The 25,055-nt window shown below is 43.5% G+C and overlaps 1 protein-coding gene across 11 annotated transcripts in view; it reads right to left on the bottom strand.

The window, feature by feature from the left end:
* The window catches only part of RASSF2 (Ras association domain family member 2), a 76,254-nt gene that overhangs the window by 46,022 nt on the left and 5,177 nt on the right, over positions 1–25,055 (bottom strand). For 4 of the 11 annotated variants that reach the window (XM_078149558.1, XM_020985343.2, XM_020985351.2 and 1 more), the window contains 2 exons: positions 21,776–21,877; positions 10,333–10,556 (listed from right to left, as the gene is read on the bottom strand). The exons of 2 other annotated variants lie outside the window; for them this stretch is intronic. The gene's annotated coding sequence lies outside the window, so the exon portion shown is untranslated. Of the gene's footprint in view, positions 1–10,332; positions 10,557–17,851; positions 18,050–21,775; positions 21,878–25,055 lie in introns of those variants that run through there. 5 more of the 11 variants (XM_020985346.2, XM_020985348.2, XM_020985352.2 and 2 more) reach the window with 3 other exon arrangements.

Genomic DNA, 25,055 nt, shown 5'->3' with positions numbered 1-25,055 from the left:
TACCCACTAGTTATATGATTCTGGGCAAGTCACTTAACCTCTTTTTGCCTTAATCCACTAGAGAAGGAAATGGAAAACCACTCCAGTATCTTTGCCAAGATAACCCCAATGACAATATGGTCTATGGAGTCACCAAGAGTTCAACATGAGTGAACAAATGAACAATAGCAGAGGACAAAGGCCTGAATTTGAAGCCAGGAAGGTTAGGGTTCAAGTCCTACTTCTAAACCAGAGGAGCTTTATGATCATGAGTAACTAATTTAACCTCTTACTTCTTCCTCCCCATGCCCTCCTCCTAAAAACCCAACAACTCCAAGACTTCAACTTAGAGTTGAGTTGCCAATTTGTCTCTGTGGAGGGAGCTTCCCTCGTGTCCCTGACTGCAGAGGGTGCAGTCCTCCACACTAGAAGTTCTCAGATGAAATCTCAAGTATGGAACCCTCCCCACCCATCCTATCTTCCCCCCACTCCACTCCCTCCCTCCCAAAAGAACCACAGACTGGTAGATCAGGAGAATGTGATAAACATGGTGCTTCTTGATTCTAGCAAGGTATTTGACAAAGTTACTCACAATATACATATGGCGAAGAGACAGAGAGTGAGAGAGAGAGAGAGAGAGAGAGAGAGAGAGAGAGAGAGAGAGAGAGAGAGAGAGAGAGAGAGAGAGGGCGATGGGCTAGATGACAGAACAGTTTGGTAGATTTTTACCTAAAGAAAGATGGTAAACATGGATGTATTCACATAAATTTGGAGGAGCCTGCACTAGCAGCTGGCTCTGTCCTTTTCAATTTCATTCACAGAGAAGATGAAGACATGGGAGCCACGTTTATCAAAGTAGCAGATGACAGAAATGGGGAAAGGGTAGTTACTCCTTTGAAAGACAAAACAGGACTCAAAACTATTTCTTTGTCTTACACATAGTAGCTATTCAGTAAATATCTTCCGAATGAATGAATGAACGAACGAACGAACAAATGAATGAATGAATTCATACCCATAGGAAGTACTCAATAAATGCTTGCCGAACTCTGTTCCTCAACAGGCTGGAATGGTGGCCCGACATTTACACAGGAGTAAAAGTAAAGTCATGCACCTCAAAAAAAAAAAAACCCACCTGCTCAAGGACAGGGAACATATGGCTTAATAGTAGATTACAAAGAGCCTTGCACATAGTAGGCACTTCATAAGCGCTTATGGAATTAAATTGCATTTATAGGTGCCATTGACACTATGCAGTGGCTAAAATAAAGCTGATACAACTGTGGGCTACACTAAAGGAATGATTATGTCCAGAACAAAGGTGATCAGAGTTCTATTGTGTTCTATCCTATCCAGAATATATTGTATTCAATTGTGGCTTCCACATTTTAAGGGGTACATTGACACACTGGGATGCAACCAGAAGAAGCTGACCAAAATGGTCTTGGACCCATGTCATCCAAGAGCTAACTGAAGGAACTGGAGATATTCACAGCCCAGAGAAGAGAAGATTTAAAAGGAACTTGATATCTGTCTTTGGATATCTGAAGGGTTACATTAAACAGAAATTAAGTTTATTCTGTGTAGCTTCAGAGACTCTTGAGAGGCAGATTTAATCTCAATAAAATAAAACAAATGAAACTGTTTAAAAAAAAAAAAGGAAAAGACTATGTGATGAGGTAGTGAGCTCTCCAACACCAGACATGTTCCTATAGTAACTACACAACCATGTGTCAGGTATTTTAAAGAAAGGATGCCTAGAAGTGGGTAGGCCAGCAGATTAGAAGGCCTCTAAGACCACTTCCAACTCTGCTTAATCCTTTGATTACACATTAGTCCTGAAAAGCCACAATTTCTCTTTAGAAATTTTTAGCCTAGCATCATAATCATCTCTCTCCAGAGGCAGCTAGGGCACCATCGTGCACAGAGCACTGGGCCTGAAGTCAGGAAGAACTGCATTCAAATCCAGCCTCAGACACTATCTGTATGTCCCTGAGCAAGTCACTTACTCTCTATCTGCCTTAGTCTCCTCAACTGTGAGAAGGAGATAATACATAGCACCTACCTATACCAGGATGGTTGTGAAGATCAAATGAGAAAATATTTGTTAAAAAAAAAAAGTATTTAGATAACAGTGCCTGGCACATAGTAGACATTTAATAACTGTCTGTCTCCTCCCTTTCTTCTAGGCCATGAAAAGCAAAAGAAATTTTAATAGCACCCTTGGATTAAAGCAGGTAGAAAAGCCAACAACAACAGGAAATTCTGTTGTATAATAATAGTAACAATCTCTCCCATTTCTACAGAGCCTTAAGGTTGCTTTGCTTTCTTCATAACTACCCTGGAGGTAGGTTATACAAACATTGTGCCCATTTTATAGAGGAGGAAATGGATACTCAGAGAACTCAGTGGCTAGCCCATGGTCAGAAAGCTAACAATAGGCGGAGAGCTAGAATTCACTCAAACCCGGGTTTTCTGATCCCGCTTTCCAAGTGTGGAAAATTCCTCCCATACTTCCCCCAACCCCAGTTATGGCAATTTTCCTTCCTCAGAGTCTTTTTTCTCAAATCTCAAACATACACAGAGAGGGAAAAGGAGAAGGAGAAGAGGAAGGCTTATGAGGATGGAATGTAAATTGAGCTGGACACTTTGTCCTCAGGGTTACTTTTGTTTCAAGGCCTGCTGAGACCCTGCTTTCAGTCTGAGATTTAAAGCCTTGCTGGGCCGGGAGAGGATGAGGTATAACACCCAGGTTGCAATTAGCCAGCCTGCCCTATGATTAGTTAGCATTTATAGAGATCTCTTGCTTTCCAAAATGTCTCCTAAGAATTGATTATTGTCATCATTTGACACAAAGGCAAGGTGGCAGTAACTATTGCTACGCCGAAGGGGGCACAGAGGGAGAGACCGAAGGAGTGCCTTGTACGGGGTCAGTGAGCATCCAGGAACCAGGGATGCAACTCAGTGCCTGTAAGTATTAAGGGCCTAATATACACAAAGCACTCTGTCTAACCCATGACTAAAATGGAAATTTATGAAAGCATTGATCAGTTTAATCAAATGGACAGAAGAACAAGAGAGAAGGAACGAGACCAAGGAATAAAGAAAAGACATAACTCAAATTTGTTTTTTCTACAAATCTTTGGCAGCGAATGAACCTTGTCAAAAGCCTTTTGAAAGTCTAAATAAATTACATCCACAGGCTCCCCTGCCGATTTACCCCCTTCCAAGAATCCCAGGCCCGATTTCCCCTTACAGAAATTATACCGCCTTTCACTAGATAAATTACATTTACTTCAGCCCTGGGTGATTCTTCCCTTAATTATAATTTCTGCCAACTTGCCAAGAATAGAAATGAGACTCATCGGTCTACAGTTCCCAGGGTCCCCCCAAGCAGGGCTTATGAATGGAAGTCACATTGACAAACTGCCAACACAGGGCACAGTAGCTGTTTGTAACAGGTTACCCATTTTGGCCAAAGGTTCCCGTTTTCCACAGTTCCCTCGGAGCTGTTGGGAGGATGCCATCTGGTCACAGTGATTTTATTCACATCTAGGTTAGTCCACTGACTCTAGAGCATCCTGTGTGTTTACCGTGACTTGAGTCAAGAGTCATTTTGGGAGTGAGAATCTCAGTAACATCATCAAATACCTCAGAAAAGAAGTAATTTCATCTCTACTATTCTTTGTCATTCCTGAGTGCGTTCTGTCAGGAGAACAAGCCTCAGAGGTAGAGGGGACCTTGGGAATCATATAATCATAGAGTCGGAGATCTGGAGCCAGAAGAAACCTTCGAGTCCCCAGATTCTTAACTTGAGGTCCATGAGCTTATTTTTTAAAAATATATTTTGATAACTATCTTTCAATATAATTAGTTTTCTTTTGTAATCCTATACATTTTATTTTATGCATTTAAAAACATTATACTGATAAGGGGTCCATAGGCTTTAACAGCCTGCCAAAGGGGTCCACAAGAACCAAAAAAAGGTTAAGTTAATTTGATCTAATTCATATGCCTCATTTTACAGAGGAGGAACTTTACAGACTTCTCTTGCCCCATCCTTAGTGCGTGGCTTTATCCTTACTCTCCAGATAAGGCACAGCTTAAGTGAGGGTGGTAGACAGTGAGCAGCAGTAGGTCAGCACCAGGTCAAAGAAAAAGCTCACTGGCTGGTCAGCGACAGCTCTTGGGACTATCAATTCTGTATCACACAGCCTTGAACTGCAAGAGAACAACTTCCCAGCTGGGACTGTCAGATGGGAGAGGAGGCGGCAGACAATGGGAGGGAATAACAGATAAAGAAGCCCCAACCCAATGTCTCTGACAAAATCCTTTCCTTGTTTCTCCTTCCAGTATGGCTCCTCTGCATGGAGCATCCCAGGGAGCACACACTTCCCCCCTGTGCAGATGCTCACCAGTGGTCCAGACACCCAGGTGTGACCTCTGAAGCCTTTCACAGAGGCACACCCCAAGAAAACAAAGCAGGCCAATTCCCCTCCAGTCCTAATGTTCTGCTTTCGCCAATCCTGAGATGAAATGGAGACAGTCTAATGGAAATCCTCCAAGTTAGGCTGGAAAAACCCCATCCAAAAACAATTCTCTTCCTAAGAAAAAAGCAGAACCCTCAACTCAGCCGTTAACCCTTGGTTTTCCCTAATACCCAAGGCAGCCCTATGGCCCTAGGATTGGATTAGCAAACAGAGAGGAAGCTGCAGACTGACATATAGTCCCTTCCATGAAATACTCATGCTCACCTGGCTCCATCAGAGAGTGGGGAAACATAGAAAGTTCCCATTTTAACCTCAGCCTCAATTTAGTAAATGTCATGTAGTTCCCTTTCTAGCCAGCCAGCTAAAATCTTAAATGTCATAGGAAAGATTCTCTCAGCCACTAAGAGCTACAGAGATTGGGAAGAGTAAATCCCAAAGCCAGCGCTGGGCAAATAAAACAAAACAAAACAAAAAAAAATCCCCTCGTACCCCATGGATTCCTTAAGTTTGGCAGAAATAACTTGGAACAATAATTCATAAAGTAAAGAGACCTGTGGTGGGTCTAAGTAGTCTGAGGCAGGTAACCAAAGATGACAAATGCTCAGTAGTCGTGTAAAAGACATGTTGAAGAAAGCCTAAGACTAGAAAAGGAGATAGGTTGGCCATGTGGTGAGAACTGGACAATATGGCAGACCAACAGGACAGATGGCGGGTTGGTACTTGTACTGGCCCACTTCAACAATCCATTGTTAGGCTAAGATCCTCTATCAAAGCAGACAACTCTGGACCTTACCAAAGTTTTCCATGAATTACTATGGCTGAAAAATACATTATCCTAGGGCCAATCAGGTGAGAAGTCTCTCCTCCAACAGTAGAACATAGCAATGGATAGGGCTCTGGACTTGGAGTTGGAAAGATGTGGGTTCAAATGCTACCTCAAGGTATTACTAGCTGTGTGGTCCTAGGCAAGACATTTGACCCAGCCTCAGTTTTCCTCTCTGTATAATGAGGAGGTTGTACTCATTCTCCTCTAGGATCTCCTTCAAGTTCTAAGTCTGTGATCCTATGATCAATCAATCAACAAGCTTTTATTAGCAGTACTCATGCTCCAGTGGCACAGCCATTGACACCAGGGCAGCCCTTTCACACAAGAAATAGCAGAGGGTATCTTTAGTTAAAGATTGCACACTGGTTACCCACAAGATATTTATGTACCTGGAAGGGTTCCAACTAACATTTATATAACAATTTAAAGTTTACAAAGCTCTTTACATATATTATCTGCTCTGTTCTTTATCGTTATGAGTAGGTGCTATTATTATCTCTATTTTACAGATGAGGAAACCGAGGCTCAGAGAGATTATATGACTTGCTATGGGTCACAGAGATAATAAATATCTGAGGCAGGCTTTTAATATTAGGTAGACTGTCAGCTGAGGATTTAAGTGACAACATTGATAAGAATCTCACCAGAGACATAAATAAGGGCTTGTGTTAGGGGTGGGAGCATCTCCACAGATAAAATCACAGATCCAAAGAAATGCCAAAGTCTCCTTAACTACAGAGAAATCACTTCTAGGTGGAGGCCACTAACAAAATGTACTTCTCTTTTCTCAACACCACCTTAAAGGCTTATTTTTCCAAGTTATGTGGCTGGAGCTGGGGCTCGGAATTACTTCTCTCCCACTACCAAAGATATAACAAATATAGACTAAAGAATGAGGGAGAAAGTAATATGCAACAGGTCAAGCTCCCTAGAAGGAAGACTGGAAGGGAAATTGTGTATGGTTTGGCACCAAAATGGCTCTGGAGAGAGAAGCTAATGGAATTTCCATTGTTTGGGCCTTTGTCCAGAAGAACAGCCAAATTTATATGCTGCTTTAGTTTTCAAAGTGCTCTGCATGCATTATTTTATTTGGTCCTCAAAGCAACCCTGTAAGGTGGGTAATACAATTATCTTCACCCCCATTTTACAGATGAGGAAACAGAGAGTGATGGAGGTAGAGTGGCAGAAAATATAACACTCAACTCCAAGTCTCCTGACTCCAAACTCTTTTCATAATTTTGTAGCTGCCTCCAATCCATGAGACCAGTATAGGAACAGTTGAATAACTGAGAAGGAACTGATGGACGCAGGGGAAAAGTGGAAGGTTAGTACAGGGTAAAGCCCATTCAAAAAGGATTCCCAAAGCCTCCAAGGGATCAGCACAGGCAAAAAAAACCCCAAAAGCCAGCTCTCAACATGATATTTCTAAACCCAGGATTAGAAGAGAAACACACCTGCATTTTCTACAACATCTGTTGTGGAAAGAGAGCTTAGGTTACATTAAAGAAAGGCACGTGATAAAAGAGAGGGAGAGAGAGAGAGAGAGAGAGAGGAGAGAGAGAGAGAGAGAGAGAGAGAGAGAGAGAGAGAGAGAGAGAGAAAGAAAAAAATAGAGACAGAGTCTCAAAAACATGGGAGGCATGTTCCCTGTCTTCTTCTGCCATACCCAAGATCACATCAAGGACTGATATATTTTTGGAAGGATATTGATCAGCTTGATCAAGTCTAAAGGATGTCAGCAAGGATGTTGAGGGGCCTCAAACCCATTAATCGGCCAAAGGAAATGAGGATGTTTAGTACGACAAAAGGAAGGTTTAGGGTGGATATGGCAGCTGCCTTCAAATACAAGGTTTGTCCTGTTGAAGAAGATCCAAACTTGTCCTATTTGATTTCAGACTAGGAACAGGAGGAGGTGAACATTTCAGAGAGGCTGATTTAGACTCATTTAAAGAAAAAACTTCATAACATCTAGAGCTGTCCAAAAATGGACAGGGGTCATTCCTTAGAGGGTGATGAGTCCCCCTCACTAGGTCTTAAAACAGAAGCTGATAACCACTTAGTGGTATCGTTATGGTTCAGAATTTTTTTTTTTGGTGAAGCAGTTGGGGTTGAATGACTTGCCCAGAGTCACACAGCTAGTGAGTGTTCTGTATCTGAGGACAGATTTGAACTCCTTACTCCAGGTCCTCCTGACTCCAGGGCCAGTGCTCTATCCACTAAGCCACCTTGCTGCTCCAGTGTACTAGTATGGAAGAGATTCTTTTGTGGGTTCAGGTTAGACTAGTGACCTCTAAGGTCACTTCTAATTCTGTGATATCTGGGGTGGCTGCAACCACTCCAAATGGATCTCCAAGAGGCTCTAACTTCTCAGAAGGGAAATGAAACAATGACAGGTAATTAATGAAGGCCTATGTAAGAACACATAGACACCCAAGAAAACGAGACCACAAAGATTTTTCCCTGTGATTTGGGTAACTGCTTTGCAGAATCTAAGAACCAGATTCAAGATGAAATGGTGAAGTAAGTCAGGTTTCACTGAAGAAAACATCCTCCTTCCCCTCTTTCTTTCTATGCCCTTTCCTCCCTGAAAAATCCCACACCCCCCCCCATACACACATATGCCCCACTAAGGTATTAGGGCCTGAATGCTCCTCCTTCCAGGAGTATTTACCCTTTAAAAGAAAAAAAAAGAAATTGGGTTTACACTAAGGCAAGAGAGATCTGGTGGGACATTCTCTCTCTCACCCTCTCCCCTCCTTTTTCTCTTCTCCCTCACTCTATCTTTCCTCTCTTCTCCCTCTCTCTCCTCTCTCTTTCTTTTTCTTTCTGTTTCCCCTTTCTCTCTCTTTTCCCTTTCTCCTTCCCCCTTCTCTCTTTCCACTTTCTCTCTCTGTCTCTCTCTCTCCTCTTTTTTCTCTCTGCCCCCACTGTCTCTCCCCTCCTCTCCCTCTCTCTTCTTTTTTTCCTCCTTTCTCCTTCCCTCCTTTTCTCTCCCCTCTGCTCTTTCTCTTTCTCTCCTCCCTCTCTCTCTCCTCTCCCCAGCCCAATCTGCCCGGCATATTAGAACTCTTTGAGGAATAGGTAAATGACAGCATGCCCTTTCTCCACCCTGCAGCTAGGGCTCACCTAAGTGGGCTGCGCCAGAGCTTTGGGCTCCTGGCTGTCTTTTCTGCTTTGTGTTTTCTTTCCTGAACACAAGCCAAAAAGCAATCCTGAGATGGATGTGTCTGGCCTTGGATGCAGCCCCTCAAGCTCAAGAGGTTGGGAGTAACTAGCTTTCTCAGTAGGAGTTAAGAACATGTTCACATATATACATTTCCCATCTCTAGTTACCTTTCAAATATCTCCAATTGGATGTTCAATAGATGTCTTAAATTGCATGTCAAAAAATGAACTCATCTTCCCCCATAAATCCTATCCCCCTCCAAACTTCCCCATTACTGCTAAGGACACCAACATCCTCCCAGTCCCTCAGGCTCATAACCCAGACATCACTCGCCCAATCTCTTAGGCCTTATGGTTTTATCTTTGCTATATCTCTTAAATGTGCCCCCTTCTCTCCTGACCCTGCCACCACTACTCTGGCTCAGGGCCTCATCACCTCAGGCCTCGATTATTTTGTTCCAGCAGGTGGGTCAGCCTGCCGCAAGTCTCCATCCACTCCAATCCATCCTCTAGTCAGCCACCAAAGTGATTTTCCTAAGGCATAGGTCTGACCATGTCACCCTCCCCTACTCAATAAACTTCAGTGGCTCCCTATTGCCTCCAAAATCAAATACAAAATGCTCTGTTTTGTGTTCAGATCTTGTCATAACCTAGAACCCTCCTACCTTTCCAGTCTTCTTAATACCTCAGTCTCTGTCACATTCTCTTCAATTCTGTGACACTGGCCTCTTGGCTGTTTCACAGATAAGATGCTCTGTCTCTTGGCTCTAGGCACTTTTTCTGGCTGTCCCCCATGCCTGCAAAGCTCTTCCTCCTCATCTCTGCCAACTGGCTTCCCTAATTTCCTTTAAGTCCCAACTTAAATCTCATTTTTTACAGGAAACCTTTTCCAATCCCTCTTAATTCTAGTGCTTTCACTCAGTTAATTATTTCCCATTGATCCTGTATATAGTTTGCCTTGTATGTACTTGTTTGCTTGTTGTCTCTCCCATTAGATTGTGAGTGGAGAGATTGTCTTTTACCTCCTTTTATATGCCCGAAGATTAGCATAATTCCTGGCACAGACAACGTGCTTAATAAATGTTTATTGAGTGACTGGCACATATGTGTGTGAGCATGATTAGCATGTGTGTGTGTGTGTGTGTGTGTGTGTGTGTGTGTGTAGAAGGCTCAAATAATATAACATAAAGTGCTTCAAACTTAAAGAGCTATATAAATTGAACTATTCTTATATGGTGAGTTAAGTACATAAATATTATATATTACACATATATGTACAGCTATGTTGTTTTTCCCTAGTAGAATGCAAGGTCCTTGAGGGCAGTGTCTATTTTCATTTTTGTCTTAATTCCTCTAGTTCCTAGCCCAGCTATGGTAAAACTGTACATTCAATTGTAAAATAGAATTTAACTGAGAAATATGAACTGACAGAAGACTTTAACAGCCTGATGACAAAGAAAAAGAAAGAGAGGATGCTCTTCACCATCTGGAGCCACTGGGAACAAAAGCTACAAAAGTTGTAATTTCTGACTAGGGCTCCTTGATGAGGGAAAAGAGAAAGGGCATTTACAACTTGGATTCAAATTCTCAAGTCATATAAAGCTGGCCCTTCAAGGCAAAGGGCATTACTGTGAGAATGGCCAGTCACTTCCTATGAATGGGGCCAACAGGAGGATCCTGGAAGATATAGAATCAAGACCAGTGGGGGACCTTAGATCCCCCTCCCCGGGTTAGCCCTTCACAAGGGCCTTAGCAGAGATAAAGAAATCCCAGAAAATATTTGGGGGCCCCTAAGCCTGAGATGTGGTCATCTACCCCACGCTCAAACCCAGTGGGCAACAAAAAGGTTTAACAGGACTTTAAAGGACTTACTGTGCCCCTCAAACCAGGATGATAGACTCTTCAACCTTCAAGAAGCTGGTAGAGAAGTCCCACAATCCTCTACAGGCTTTGGGCCCCTTGAACAGAGGCGTGTTTGGGAAGCCCGCTCGAGCTCCTCTCTCCCTTGTCTGGGAGCACTGGGTGGGTGTTCTCAAAGAAGCCCAAACTTCTGTGACTGATTATGTGCTGGGCGAAGGCAAAGTTGGCAGAAGCATCTGGGTGTGTACAAGAGAATTTAGCCTCAGATTAGAAATGAACATGTGTGATAAAATAACTGAAGCCTGAGAATCCCTAAAAGATGGCCTGACCACCCATGAAATAAATACCAGAGGCTACATCTTGCCAGTCACAGCACTCCCACATCTTATAAAAACACTGACAGGCACAGCTGATGCTGGTGCTTGAAGTAACTACTCTCGGCTAACAGACCCTGGGCTATATCAATGCTATTGATTATTAACAAACCCACATACTCTAAGGACCATAGGAACATAGATCTAGAGCAGGGAGGGACCTCAAGAGGCCATCTCCTCCAATGTCTTTATTTTGCAAAAGAGGAAACTGAGGCCCAGGAAAGACCAGCGATTTGCCCGAGGTCACACTGGTAGTAAATGTCAGGGGCGGGATTTGAACCCCAGTCTAGGGATTCCAGAGTCAGAGCACACTGTTGCCATTTGTACCAACCAGACAAGTTTAGATAATATTGCTAAATTGTTGTTGTTATAAGGGCAGCTAGGTGGCACAGTAGATAGAACACCAGACCTGGGGGAACACCTGAGTTCAAATTCAGGTTCAGACATTTACTAGCTGTGTGACCCTGGACAAGTCACTTAACCCTGTTTGGGTCCATTTTCTCATCTGTAAAATGAGCTGGAGAGGGAAATGGCAAAACATTCCAGCATCTTTGCCATGAAAACCCCAAATGAGGTCTTGAAGAGTCGGACCTGACTGAAACAACCCAACAATATTAGTTCATTTGGTGATTTCATCCACTGCCGTGGATTCAATAATCATCTCCATGCAGGTGATTCTTAGATCTATTTATCCAGCCCTGATTTCTTTCCTGAGCTCCTGTCTTGCATCTTAACATGAATCTTGCATCTCAAACTGGATGGCCCTAGACATATTAAACTCAACATGCCCAAAACTGAACAAATTTTGTCCGCCTCCCTCCTCAACCTTCTCATCTTCCTGAATTCCCCATTACTGTCAAGGGTGCCCCTATCCTTCCAAACCCCTAGGCTCTAACCTTGGTGCCATCCTCTACTCCTCATTCTCTCACCCCCTATATCCAATCAGCTGCCAAGTTCTATTGTTTCTACTATCATGCCATCTCTCCTATTGCTCCCTTCTCTCTTCTGACACCTTCACCACCCTCTTATACCTCATGCCTGCACTTTTGCAATAACTTGCTGATTGTTCTCCCTGCCTCAAGTCCCCCCCAGTCAACAGAAAGCATTTAGAAAGGGTTTAACAAAATTGATTGAACTGAAACGAATTCAGATCCCTTCCTGCTACAAATCTATGATTCTAGTTTTGAAAGAAAAGGGGAGAAAAGTCAAGGAGATGTTTTTCTAGAGTCATTTGAAAGTTGTGCTACCAGAACCCAAGGGACCGTATGAGACAAATTCCCTCTACTCCTATGATTGTAATAAGGTACTCTTAAAAACAGGCCAACTCACTCCAGAAAAAAAAAAAGAGTGATCCCATTGTTCTAAATCCTATTCAAAGTACTTATTCATATTGTGTTAGAGGGTTGGCTTCTTATAGCAGGTGGTGGTTTTGACACTGTTCTAACCTCCATAACATCAGGGAGTTTCTGTTCCTCTGCACCATTTTTTTTCTCGTTTCCTTAAACAGAAGCTCTTTGATGGCCAGTACTTCCTGTTTATTGACTTGTTACCAAGCTGCTCCCCATCTCTTATATCACATCCTCTTCCAAAAGAGAACCTTACCCATTCTTCCTTTTTTGGTGCTGTGTGTGGGGGTACCTGAAGGTTCAGGCTGAACCCAAGTACTCCATCCTCTGCCCCATGACATCTCTCAACACCCAGGGTAGCCTCTATGCCAGGTGTGGGGAACCTGCAGCCGCACTTGAGGACCTAGAGGGCCACGTATGGCCCCTGCCCTAAGCCCAAATGATAGGGCGAGGGGGGAACATGGGAGAAGTGGGAGGAGCTGCCAGCACAAAACAGAGTCTTTGATTACATCATCAGTGCTGTTAGCATGTCATTCATTCAATAAACATTTATTAAGTGCCTAATTAATATGCCAAGCACTGACTGGGCTAAGGAACTGGGCAGACAGACCCTTCCCTAAAAGACCTCCAACTGAGGAGAAATAACATTTACAGAGATGAGTCAGTACAAACTATGTACAAAGTGTCTATGAACTCTTTTTTGGTGGTTGAGAAAGGCAATAACAACTAGGAAGGATCAGAAAAAAGGCTTCGTGCCCAAGATGACATTAGAGCTGAATTCTGAAGGCTGTTAAGAGACTGAAGGTGAGGAGGGAGGGCATTCCAGGCATGAGGGACACAGCTTTTGCAAAAGCACAGAGGTGGGAATGTCTTGTATTAGGAAAGGCAAGGAAGCCAGTCTGGCTGGAAAGTAGAATGCCTGAGGCAGGGTAATATGAGAGCAGTCTGGAAAAATTGGTTGGAGCCAGACTGTGAATAAGTTATCAACGTCTATCGAGAAGCAAGAGGCAGGAGCATCTCAGGTAATAAAAACTGGTGACATTTACGAAACACTTTAAAATTTGCAGAATACTTAAAGTTTATGTACATTATTTTATTTAAACAGTCCTGTAAGGTAGGTACTACAAGTGATTGGGGGGGGGGGGTACACAGGACCTTTTTGTTTGTAAAATGCAGGAACTAAACCCACTTCTTCCTGACTGAGGCTGCCTCTCACTCACTAAAGGCATTAATATTCCCATTTTATAGATGAGGAAATAGAGGCTCTACAAGGTAAAGTGATTTGCTCATAGTGCCATAGCTAATAATATTAATAATAATAAATAATAGCTTAAAATTTCTATAAAGTTTTAAGGCTTGCAAAGGGCTTTATGTTATTTCCTCATTTGATTGTCCTTGAAACCGCCCTGTGAGGTAGATACTATTATTATCCCACTTCACAGCTGTGGAAACAGGGTGAGAGAGGTTAAATGACTTACCCAGGCACACAGTTAGTGAATATCTAAGGCAGGATTTGAACTCAGTCTCCCTGACTCTAATTCTGGCCCACTAGCCATTGTGATACCCAGGTATTCCTGACTCCAAATCTAACAGGCTTTCTACCACACACACAGAAATGAGCCTCAGAACTCTCTTAGGTAATTCATTCTCCCGTCACAAATCTCATTCCCTTTAGACAACATAAGAAAAAAGTAGAAAAAAAAGTAAACAGAAAATAAGAATAAGACAGGATTTGGGGCCCAGGGCCCAGCTTCCCCTCCCAGCTCTACTCCTAACTTGCTGTGGGACCGGAGGCAGGTCAACCCTCAAATTAATCTGAAGGCCAAAGAAAGGGGTGAAATCCCAGGGCTGCCACTCCCCACCCCACCCTGGAAATGCTATGATCAAGTGGTACTCCACTTCACCTCTGTACTAGTCTCATAAATGTAAAGAGGGAGGGGGCAAGTGCACTGGATGTTAGATGTTGTCTTATTATAACAGCAGGACTTAACCACCACCCTGAGCTTCAAAGCCTACTGACTTGTACCTGTTCTCCGGAGTGATGACTAATCAGGGAAAAGAGACACCTTGGAATTTAAAGAATGCTTTCTTTAAAAGGAGTTCAAAGAGCTTGACCTTGCACTGCTCTAACCAGATTCTCCAAGTAGCCTGAACTCCTTTTTATGGTGGCAAAATTGGGAGCTATAGCCTGCTTCTCCCCAAGGCTACTCATGAGCTCGAGTCAGAACTCAAAACCCAGCTCTGTCTTCCCATCTGGTCCTGTTCCACCAGCTTTTCAGGGTGCCAACTTAAGAAAAAGCTCAGGACATGTGGGTAGGACATAGGTTCACTAGGTCAGAAGATCACAAATTCAGAATTGAAAGGAAGCAAAAGTCAGGTCCAATACACACATTTTACAGATAGGGAAACAGGAGCCCAGAGGACTAAAGGAGCTTACCAGAGGTCAATGAATCCACCAGCACTTTTAAGCACCTACTATGTGCCGGGCATCGTAAATACACAGACAAAAAAATGATACGGTCCCTAACCTTAAGGAATTTACATTCTATTCAGGGAAACAACATATCCCCATACAAGTATAAACACAATATGGATGAGGGCAGCTAGGTGGCACAGTGGTTAGAGTGCCTGTCCTGGAGTCAGGAAGACCCAAGCTCAAATCCAGTCTCAACACTTACTAACTGTGTGACTCTGGGCAAGTCACTTAACCCTGTTTGCCTTAGTTTCCTCATCTACAAAATGAGCTGAGGAAGGAAATGGCAGACCACCCCAGTAGCTTTGCCAAGAAAATCCCAAATGGGGTCATGATGGAGAGTCAGACTTGGCTGGAAAAGGATTAAACAATAACAACAAATAGAGCGGGGCAAGAGGAGAGTGAGGGAGAGGGGAAAAGGCAACTAGTATCTGGGGAGTGGGAAGAGGGATCACAACAGGCTAAATGTTGAAGCTGGCATTAGAGCTCAATCTTGAGGGAAATTATTAGAGGTGGAGGTAAGTAGGGAGTGTATTCCTGGGATGGTAGAGAGACTGTAGGAGGACAAAGAGATAGAGTGTCATGTGTGAGAAACAGCAAAATCACACAGGCAATAAGAGGTAGGAGGTAGGATTTCAACCCAAGTCCTCTGACTGTTTCTACTGTGAATAGGACATGGAGCATTTTATAAATGAAGAAACTGAGGCACAGAGAGATCAAGTTAAGTCTGCCCACACTGACAAGACCTACAATGGCACTGGACTCAGAGTCAAGTTGAAATCAAGGTTCTGCCACTTCTTCATTGTATGATCATGGGTAAATCATTTCATCTTCAGGGACTTCAGTTTCAAAATCATGGAACTTCAGAGTTGGAAAGGACCCAAGGAGCCATCTAATCCAACCTATATTCAAGAAAGAGCCCCCTCCCCCACCACATACCCTTCCAGGGGTCTTCCATCCAGCCTTCCTTGGATGACTTCCAATGAAAAGGAACTCCTGCCCTTGGGCACTTATTCCAATGCTGGATAATCCTGTTAGGAAGTTCTTCCCTGAGAGAACTTAAATTGGGCTCATCTCCCTATGCTCCTTGTTTTCTCCACTAGAAGAGTCTTCTTCCCCATGACAGCCTTTCAAGTTCCTAAGGACAGCGATTAGGTCCCCTCTGAATGTTCTCTTCTGCAAAGAGCATCCCAGTTCTTTCCAATGACCTTCATGTGGACCCTTCACCCTCTTGGCTGCCCTCACTCTCTAGCTATCAGTGTCCGCCGAAAATGTGGCGTCCAGAACACACTACTCCAGACACGGGATGGTTGTCTCCATAGTCCTGGAAACTATGCCTCTCTTAAAGCAGCCCAAGACCTCTTTAGCATTTTTGGCTACCATATCACACTGTTGACCCACTGGGATTCTTGCTGTTGTTGTTACTGTTACTATTGAGTTGTTTCAGTTGTGTCCAACTCTTCGTAACCCCATTTGGGTATTCTTGGCAAAGATACTACAGTGGTTTGCCATTTCCTTCTTTCTTCATTTGACAGATGAGGAAACTGAGGCAAACAGGGTTAAGTGACTTGCCCAGGCTCACACAACTAGTAAGTGTCTAAGGTCAGATTTGAACTGAAGAAGAGTCTTCCTGACTCCAGGCCAGGTGCTGTACCCACTGTGCCATCTAGCTGTCCCAGCATTGGAGTTGCAGTCCACTAAACCCCCAGGATCTTTTTCTGGCAAAGTCCTGTCTTACCATACCCCCTCTATGTTGTGCTTGCAAGGCTGATGTTTTTTAACCCAAGTCTAAAATTTGACATTTATCACTATTAAATCCCAATGAAATAAGGTGGTTAAACTAGATAATCTCTACGGTACCTTCCAGCTTTAAATCTTATGGTTCCATGACTCTTTGTGAGAAGTATATATGCTGACTTCTGTTCTCAACCACACACCATGAGATGGCCCCAACAGTGCCATTTCAGCCTTGGCTGAATTTCATTTTCTGCAGGAGATGCAACAGACCACAAATCCTCCCCCTTCCAAGAAATCTGCATTGCAAATCCGTCCCCTGTCTTGTAGCTGGAAATTCCCACGAAGAATTGAGATAGGAGGTTTGAGTCATGGTCCAAGGATAATGGTACTAAAATGTAATCAAGAGATGGCTAGGGCAGAAGTCAACCACTTCACCTGCTACCCTATTTACAGATCTATAAGCAGATCAGTAATTACATCACTATCTTTATAGGACCTACCCAGAATAAACTTATCACCAGATATATCATCAGGAAATTCATCACCTTGGAGATGGTTTCAGCAATACTGTTGATTCTGTGGGTGTTGTTCAGTCATTTTTAGTCTTGTCCAACTCTTTTTGACCCCATTTGGGGTTTTCTTGGCAGAGATACTAGAGTGGTTTGCCAATTCCTTCTCCAGCTCTTTTTACAGATGAGGAAACTGAGGCAAACAGGGTTAAGAGATTTGCCCAGGGTCACACAGCTAGTAAGTGTCTGAGGCCAGATTTGAACTCACAAAGATGAGTCTTCCTGACTCCAGGAATGGTGCTCTATCCACTGTACCACTAACTCCCATCAGTTGATTCTACCTCCTCTGATTCATGGGCTGGGGGGAGAAGTAAGAAAACTCCTCCCATAGTCTCCCCTTTATAGAGGCCTCAAAATCCCAGCCAGCTCATTTGCTACTAGTTACTCTGCTTAGTTTCAAATCCATCATCATCTTCATGTCCCCCCCAGGCATTCCTCCCTGTCCTCCCCCTTCTCAGCTTCCTTTTGTATTGTCTCCCCCCCGCTTAGATTATAAGCTCCTTGAAGGCAGGGCCCAGATTTTTCTTGTTTGTATTCCTGGCACTCAGCAGAGTGCCAGGCAAATAGTGGGCACTTAATAAGTGTTTATTGTATCATGTGTAGCTATTTAAAGAACCCAAGTTCCTTGCCACGCTTTAGCTCCACAGAACCAACCTAGTCAGAGAGAATAATTAATATAGACAATTACCACCAGCTTGCTTCCCCCCCCCAAGTAAGGGTGCGTTTATCGCATTTTCAGTTTGGGATACTTGCCCCAGTTGCAAAAGTCCCAATGAAAGCTCTCTTTGTCTCTAAGAGCAGGTGTCACCTCTAATTCCTGACCTGGATCACTTGCTAAAAGACTTAATATATATAGTAAGTCAACATGTTACCAAGAATTTAAGCACTTACTATGTGTTTGGTATTATGCTAAGCACTAGGGGTACAAATATAAGTTTAAAAAAAAGTCAGTCGCTGTCCTCAAGGAGCTTACATTCTAATGGGGGGAAATGAAAAAGTTGGGGGAGAAAAGAGGGGTAGGAGAGAAGGTACCTGAGTGGAGGCAGGGTGGTATAGTCTAGAGATTCCAAAGATGAGCTAGGAAAAGAATGAAGCTGTGGCTGGCCTATGTCCTTTTTCCAAATGGTGGTTCTGGGGAGGAACTCAATGATGGGAGAAGATGTTCCAGAGTGAGAAGGCCTCGGAGGCTGAGGGAACTTATGTTTGCTTGCACGTATAAGGCAGCTGAGGCATAGTCCTAAGAATCAGAGTGAGAAGCAGAAAACCCACATCCCCTTGGAGTATCCCTCGGAGATGGCTCCAATTCCAAGGAGGAGGGCCTTCAGACAGGGCAGAAAGATGGGATCACATCTGAAACAAACAACAGGGGCGCTCCGGGAGCCAACCAAACCTCAGAGAGAGAAATAGAAAAGAATCGACTGACAGCAAATCATAGCAGAATCTGGCAACAGTTCCAACGGGGCATTAGAAGTAAAACCACGCAAGCAACATTCAACCCTGTCATTTGAAAGGGCTCCTTTCTCATTATAACCTAAATATATCTCCAGGCTGAGAGGGAGATTTAGCAGCATGGTGCAGTGGAAAGAGGCCTGGATTTAGCCTCCCAAGTCTCAGTTGGAATCCCAGCTACGCACAGCCTAGGAGTGTGACCTTGGACAAGTTCATTCTTCATTCTGAGCATCAAATGAGGAGTCTGGAGTGGGTGGACTTCAAGGCCCCTTCTAGCTCTCATCTAGGACCCTACGACATTACCTGCTGTGAAGATTTGCGCTATCTTCTCTGCAGAAACAGGTATTGTTGCTGCCACTGTTCTGTTGTACCTGACTCTTCACGACCCCATTTGGGTTTTCTTGGCAAAGACACTAGAGTGGTTTGCCATTTCCTTCTCCAGCTCATTTTATAGATAAGGAAACTAAGGCAAACTGGGTTAAGTGACTTGTCCAGGGTCACACAACAAGGCCAGATTTGAATTTAGATCTTCCCAACTCCAGGCCTAGTGCTCCACCCACTGCTCCACCTCACTGCCCTTAGAAAAAAGTGAGAGAAGCCTATAAAATCATGGTAGACAGAGGTCCTTCTGAATGATCCCATTCCAATCCCTTAGACACACTTCAAAAACAGAGCCTTGCAACTTATACTGAAGCACGTGCTATAACTGAATGTTATATAAGGTTTCCAGTTCAAAATAGTCCATAGATATATGGAAAGAGGCCTATTTGATGCACTGAAATAGTTTGTGGTGTTTTTTTTTTAGAATAGATGAAAGAGGTCAGAAAGAGGAAGCAAAAACAGTTCCCTTTTGGCTTTCTTCAGGCAAACAAGTCCTTCCCTTACAGACAGTTATACAATATTATAGATAGAAGAGAACCTCAAGATCTCTAGTTCAGAGGCATTCAATACATGGCCCAGAATATTCCTGGAGACTGCTCACACTGATTAAAATGTAACTGGGAAATATTTAACAAAACAAATAAAATACAATAGAATGTGGATAACGTTAGCATGTGGTTTTTCCAAGTCTTTGCAGCCTATGGGGATCCTTCTGTATGTTTTTGTGGCCCCTGTTTCTATTTGAGTCTGATACACTGATCTAGCAGTATCTTCCCTTTCATGGTATAGAAAAGGAAACTGAGGCCCAGAGAAAGGAAATGACATGCCCAAAGTCACACAGTACACTAATGTACTAATGTAAGATGCCAGGTCTAGAATCAAGATTTCCTGACTCCCAGGCCAAGACTCTTTTTTTTTAACCATATTTCATTGCCTAAACCTAGAAAAAGGATTTTGCTTCAAATTAGGGTACTTAAGCAATGGGAAAGTACCTACCACAGTGCCACATTCTCTGCTGAAGATTTTCTATGATCACTAAGTGTTAGCTTAGCATTTCTGAAACTAAATCAACTAGGATAAAACCAAAAGCCATGGACCTGAGTTTCTCCTGTGCCTTAGTTTCCTCACTTGTAAAATGAAAAAGTTGGAGCTGATGATCAATAGTGTCTCTTCCAGTTGCAAATCCTATGATCTGGCATATTTTTATTTTATTGTATTATTATTATTTATCTAGTTTTATTTTATTTTACTTTTTTCAACTGACAAGCATGTGCTTGGCATCTCTTTTTAAGATCATCTTGGTCTCTGGGCCAAGCAACTAGAGTCACTGTGAGCAAGGGTTCCACATTAGCTCTTGCCTCCAGATCATAGCTCCTAACTCAAATGGCTTCGCCAACCTTTCGTCCCTCATGATTACAGCCCAGAATCCCCAGATGATAGAGGAGTTACTGGAGTCAGACGATGCCCATGTTTGTAAAGGCCTGCCATCCCTAGGGTGCCCCTCTTCTCTCCTGGAGCCACCCTCGGTATCCTTCACAGGAACATACAAGGAAGACTCAGTGTAAACAACAGTGTAAACAACACCAATGACTACCCAGCTTGTGGCGCTGACCTACTTCCAAAGGACTTAGTCTAAAACCATAAAAAAGGGAAACATGTTTTGTTGTTGTTGCTACTGTTGGTTTGTTTAAAGTGACAGTGTCTTACCGGCTTCCTCTTGCTAGGGTAACTGTCTGGGGAGGGGAAATCAGATGGAGATCAGCCCTGCAATTGTTTTAAAGTGTACCAGCCCAGCCTCCAAGGCTGGCAAGGGTGCTGAGGAATGCCTCTTTTCACAAAAGCAGGAGGCTAAGCCTTGTGGAAGTAGACTCAAGAGAATCACAGAATGTTGGAGCTGGGAGGGACTACAGACTTCATCTAACCTGGTCTCTTCATTAGACAAGCTCACTTAATTGATGAGCATCTATCAAGTACCTAGTATGTGCTAGGCTGTGCCAGGCAGTAGAAACATATAAACAAAAATAAAAACAATGGTTCCCTGCCCTCAAGGGCTTTATATTCTTTCAGGAGAACCAAGTCTGATATCTATCAGTATATTCAAGATGTGTACAAGGTAATTTTAGGGTAGAAGGAAGTACTGAGAGCTGGGAGAGGGGAGGATCAAGAAAGGCATCAACCGGAAACAAAGCTTGAGCTGAGCCCTGAAGGAAACCACAGATTTTGAGAGAGATCGTCAAGAAAGAAATATAGCACAGGCATGGGGGAAAGTCAGTGCCAATGCAGAGAGATGAAAGATGGAACGTGAAATGTTGCATATGAAGAACAACAAAAAAGCCAGTTTGATTGGACCATAGACAGGTATTAAGGGAAGACAGAGGTATATGAGTAGAAAACCATGTAACGGGCCTGAGATTCAGGACTGATGATCCCAGCTCCCAGCTCCACCATTAGCTAGTGTCCTAGAAGACCCAAATTTACAGAATCCCTTTTCAAAATCGCTGTACAATTTACAAAGTGCTACCCTCACAGAAACCCTATGAGGTAGATAGTGCAACTCTTTCTTAGTTGTGCCATTGTACAGAAAAGGAAACTGAAGCTCAGAGAGGTCTTTAGTTGTTTGCTCAGGGTTCCACAGCTAGTAAATATCACAGCTTGGATTTGAGTCCAGATTTCCTTATAGATTTATAGATTTAGAAATTTGAGTTAATTCAGGGGTCATCTTCATGGGTTCACCGGTTCAAAGCTAGAAGGGAATTTAAGAGCCATCTAGTCTAACCTCTTCATTTTCCAGATGAGGAAACTGAGGCCCAGGGAGATTAAGTGACTTGTCCAAAGTCACGCAGGGAGTATCAGAGGAAGAATTCAAGAGAAAGTTCTCTGACCCCATAATCGGTCAGGGTTCCTTGGACCATGCCATGAAGAGTCTTCTCTGATTCCAAGCCTGGCTTTCTTTCCACTATATCTATGGTCCCCCCACCCAGAACCAACCATGATGAAGCCCCTTTTGGAAATGTCCCACAGAGCTTTGGGAAATGTTCTCTATGTAAGGAGTTAGAACAGAGAACAAAACGGGGCTGCTGTGCCCTTGGGCTAACAAAGTCTTCACATACTCATTCCCTTACTCACGTCCTCTCCTTGTCTGGCTCTCTGCAGAGAAACTATGAAAGGCCCAGACTCTCCCAACTGTGAGGGCCCGTGATCAGCATTAGCACACCTTCGTGCCTTCACCTAAGAAACAGGGAATAAACAAAGAGGAGAAACTGAGACCAGGAAGAGCCCTGGGAGCCTCACGGCCAACTCCCTCATTTTCCAAGGAGCAGAAAGGTTCAAGATCACAGAAACATTTGCCCAAGGTCTCGCAGCCAGTCAGCAACAAAGCTGGGACTGCACCCCACGGTTCTTCCTGCTTCATCGCGGGCCTTCCCTGTGAGTACACATCCTCATCCAGGCTGCCTTCAATGTTCAGCTTAATCTGAATACACTCAGATAAGGGGAGACACCCCGGGGCACCCAAGAGCCTTGCACCCCTTAGTGGCAGCTGCTTTGCCTTCTCCCCTCCCATTATCTCCAGAACTTAGATCAGATCCAAAAGCCCCAGGATCCAGACATCCGATGTGTGCCAAACCCCCAGTTGTCACGTCTATACAGAAACAGCTCTGCTTGTGATTGTTTTCCTCTCAAAGCACGGGACAACAAACCATTCTGTATTCAGGGACATTTTTCTCTAAAATCAATGCAGGATGAACTGAAAGATAAAATGTAAACATTCTTAGTTACGTTCTTAATCAGTGGTTAGAGCACTGGGCCTCTGGAGTCAGGAAGACCTGAGTTCAAATCTGGCCTCAGATCTTTATTAGCTATGTGACCCTGGCACGTCACTTGACCTCTGTTTGCCTCCATTTCCTCATCTGTAAAATGGGGATAATAAAAGCACCTACTTCATAGGGTTGTTGTGAGGACCAAATGAGATAATAATCAATATTAATCAATTATAATTAATCAATCAGTTGATAATAATCATCATTAAAGCACTTAGCACAGTACCTGGCACATAGTAAGCGCTATACAAATTTTAGCTTCTATTACTATTATTGTTATTATTAACATTATCTCTCTCATCAGTCAAGTACCAGGAAAGGTAAAAAAAGACAACAGATTATAAGCTCCATGAGGACAGGAACAGCATGTTACGTAAAGTTTGTGTCTTTACAGCCTCTAGCTTTGAAGCATGAGTAACTGAATGAAGGGCAGCTAGGTGGCACCATAGTGGATAGAGCACCAGCCCTGGAGTCAGGAAGACTCATCTTCCTGAGTTCAAATCTGGCCTCAGATACTTATTAGCTGTGTGACTCTGCATAAGTCACTTAACACTATTTGCCTCAGTTTCCTCAACTGTAAAATGAGATGGAGAAGAAAATGGCCAAGCCACTCCAGTATCTGTACCAAGAAAACCCCAAATGAGGCCACCAAGAGTCAAACATGACTGAAAAACGACAGTGACAGCAAATGAAGGAGGGCAGGAAGGAAGGAAGGAAGGAAGGAAGGAAGGAAGGAAGGAAGGAAGGAAGGAAGGAGAGAGGAGGGAGGAGGAGGGGAGGAAGGAAGGAAGGAAGGAAGGAAGGAAGGAAGGAAGGAAGGAAGGAAGGAAGGAAGGAAGGAAGAAAGGAGGGAGGGAGGAAGGGAGGGAGGAGGGAGGGAGGGAGGAGGAAGGAAGGAAGGATGGAAGGATGCCTTTCCTAGGAAGCACAAATAGCCGTGTCTCTATACTAAAGGAGGCTGTGCTTACTATCTAGATACCATCCCAGAGAGCCTTATGGCAAGAAATTCTACCCATCCTCACTTCATGGTTCTCTGTCAATTTGAGAGTTCCCTCTCTTTTGGGGGCCTCTGGTTGAGTTCCCTAAAAGGAAGGGAACAAAGCCCACTGAAAACCAAAATCAGGCTGAAGGCCTAAGTGTGCAAAAGAATCCCCCATGGGTTAGACACCTGAGGTCCTATAGTGAGGCCTGGACCAGGTCAGCCAGGACTAAACTCCAGTGAGAGTAAGCAAAGGAAATTCCATAGCTAAGCCCCAGAGAGTGATACCTCCACTGCCTCAGCTCTCATCCTCCTAAAGTGTTTGTTTAAATATATATGTCATGACTGGAGGCCATGAAAGGAAAGAACAATTAGCAAACCCATTGGTTAAAGTCCCAACTTTACTTTAGTGAAGATTATTCCCTTAATAATATAATAACGATGACTAACAATAATGTAGTGCTTTAAAGGTTTGCAAAGCACTTTCCACATACCTCATTTGAATCTCACAACAACCTTGGGATGTAGGGGCTCTTATTTTCCCCATTTTACAGCTGAGGGAAGTTAGCCTAAGGGAAGTTACATGTCTTACCCATGGTCTGAGGCAGGATTTGAACTCATATCTTCCTGATTCCAAGTCCCCTACTCTATTCAGGGCAGTGCCTAGCTGCCTTATTAAGATAAAAGAGGACTTTACTTTGTGGTAAGATAATCAATAACAACTCTGCCAGCTCTAAAATCCTGCATTCACGTAAGTATCATTATGTAAAAATATTGATTGACTCTGGGTCCCTGCTGCCAAATGAAAGTTTTATCAAATTCAAGCATATTCCAGAACAAATAAGGTTATAGGATTGGCAGGAGCTTTGTACCCTAACTTGGTCAGGCCACACAGGCTATTATGTTCTATTCTGGAGGCCACATTTCAGGAAGAACACTGATAAATCTTGATCGTTCTAGAGAGTGTCTAGGGGAAGGAAATCAGCATGGTGAAGGACCCTGCACTCAGGACACCTTCAGTAGAACTGAAGGACCTGGAGATGTTTAGCCTACAGAGAAGAAGACTTGAGAGGAGAGTGGGGAGTGATGATGATGGTTTTCAAGTATTTGGGGGGCTGCCACAAAAAGGGATTCCATTTGTTCTGCTTGGCCCCAGAGGACAGAATTAGGAGCCGTGAATGGATAGAAGCTTCCGGATTTCAATTTCATGGAAGGAAACATTTCCCAGCCATCAGAACTGTCCACAAGAGAGATGTGCAGCCCTAGGAGGTTGTGGGTTTCCCTTAAGGGAGTGGGGGAAAGGGAGGTGGTCTTCAAGAAGAGACTAGATGACCACTTGTTGGGAAAGTTGTAGAGAAGATTGCTATTCAGGTATGGGTTGAACTAGATGGCTTTCGAGGCTTCTTCTGATTCTGACATTGTATCACTCTTGTGTGATTCCAAACAACAAATGATCAGAAGTGTGATGACAGTGCTTAAGTTAATGCCTTCTCTCAGAGATCATCTCCAAACGATCTTGTCTATATCTTGTTTTGGGCAAAGTACTGGGCTTGGAGTCAGGAGCACCTGAGTTTCAAATCTGGCCTCCAACACTTACTAGCTGTGTAAC

This window comes from Phascolarctos cinereus, unplaced genomic scaffold (assembly GCF_003287225.1).
Source record: "Phascolarctos cinereus isolate Bilbo 61053 unplaced genomic scaffold, phaCin_HiC Scaffold_2;HRSCAF=192, whole genome shotgun sequence".
NCBI lineage: Eukaryota > Metazoa > Chordata > Mammalia > Diprotodontia > Phascolarctidae > Phascolarctos > Phascolarctos cinereus.
Note: the sequence above shows the minus strand (reverse complement) of the source record. Positions and strands in the feature narration are given on the sequence as shown.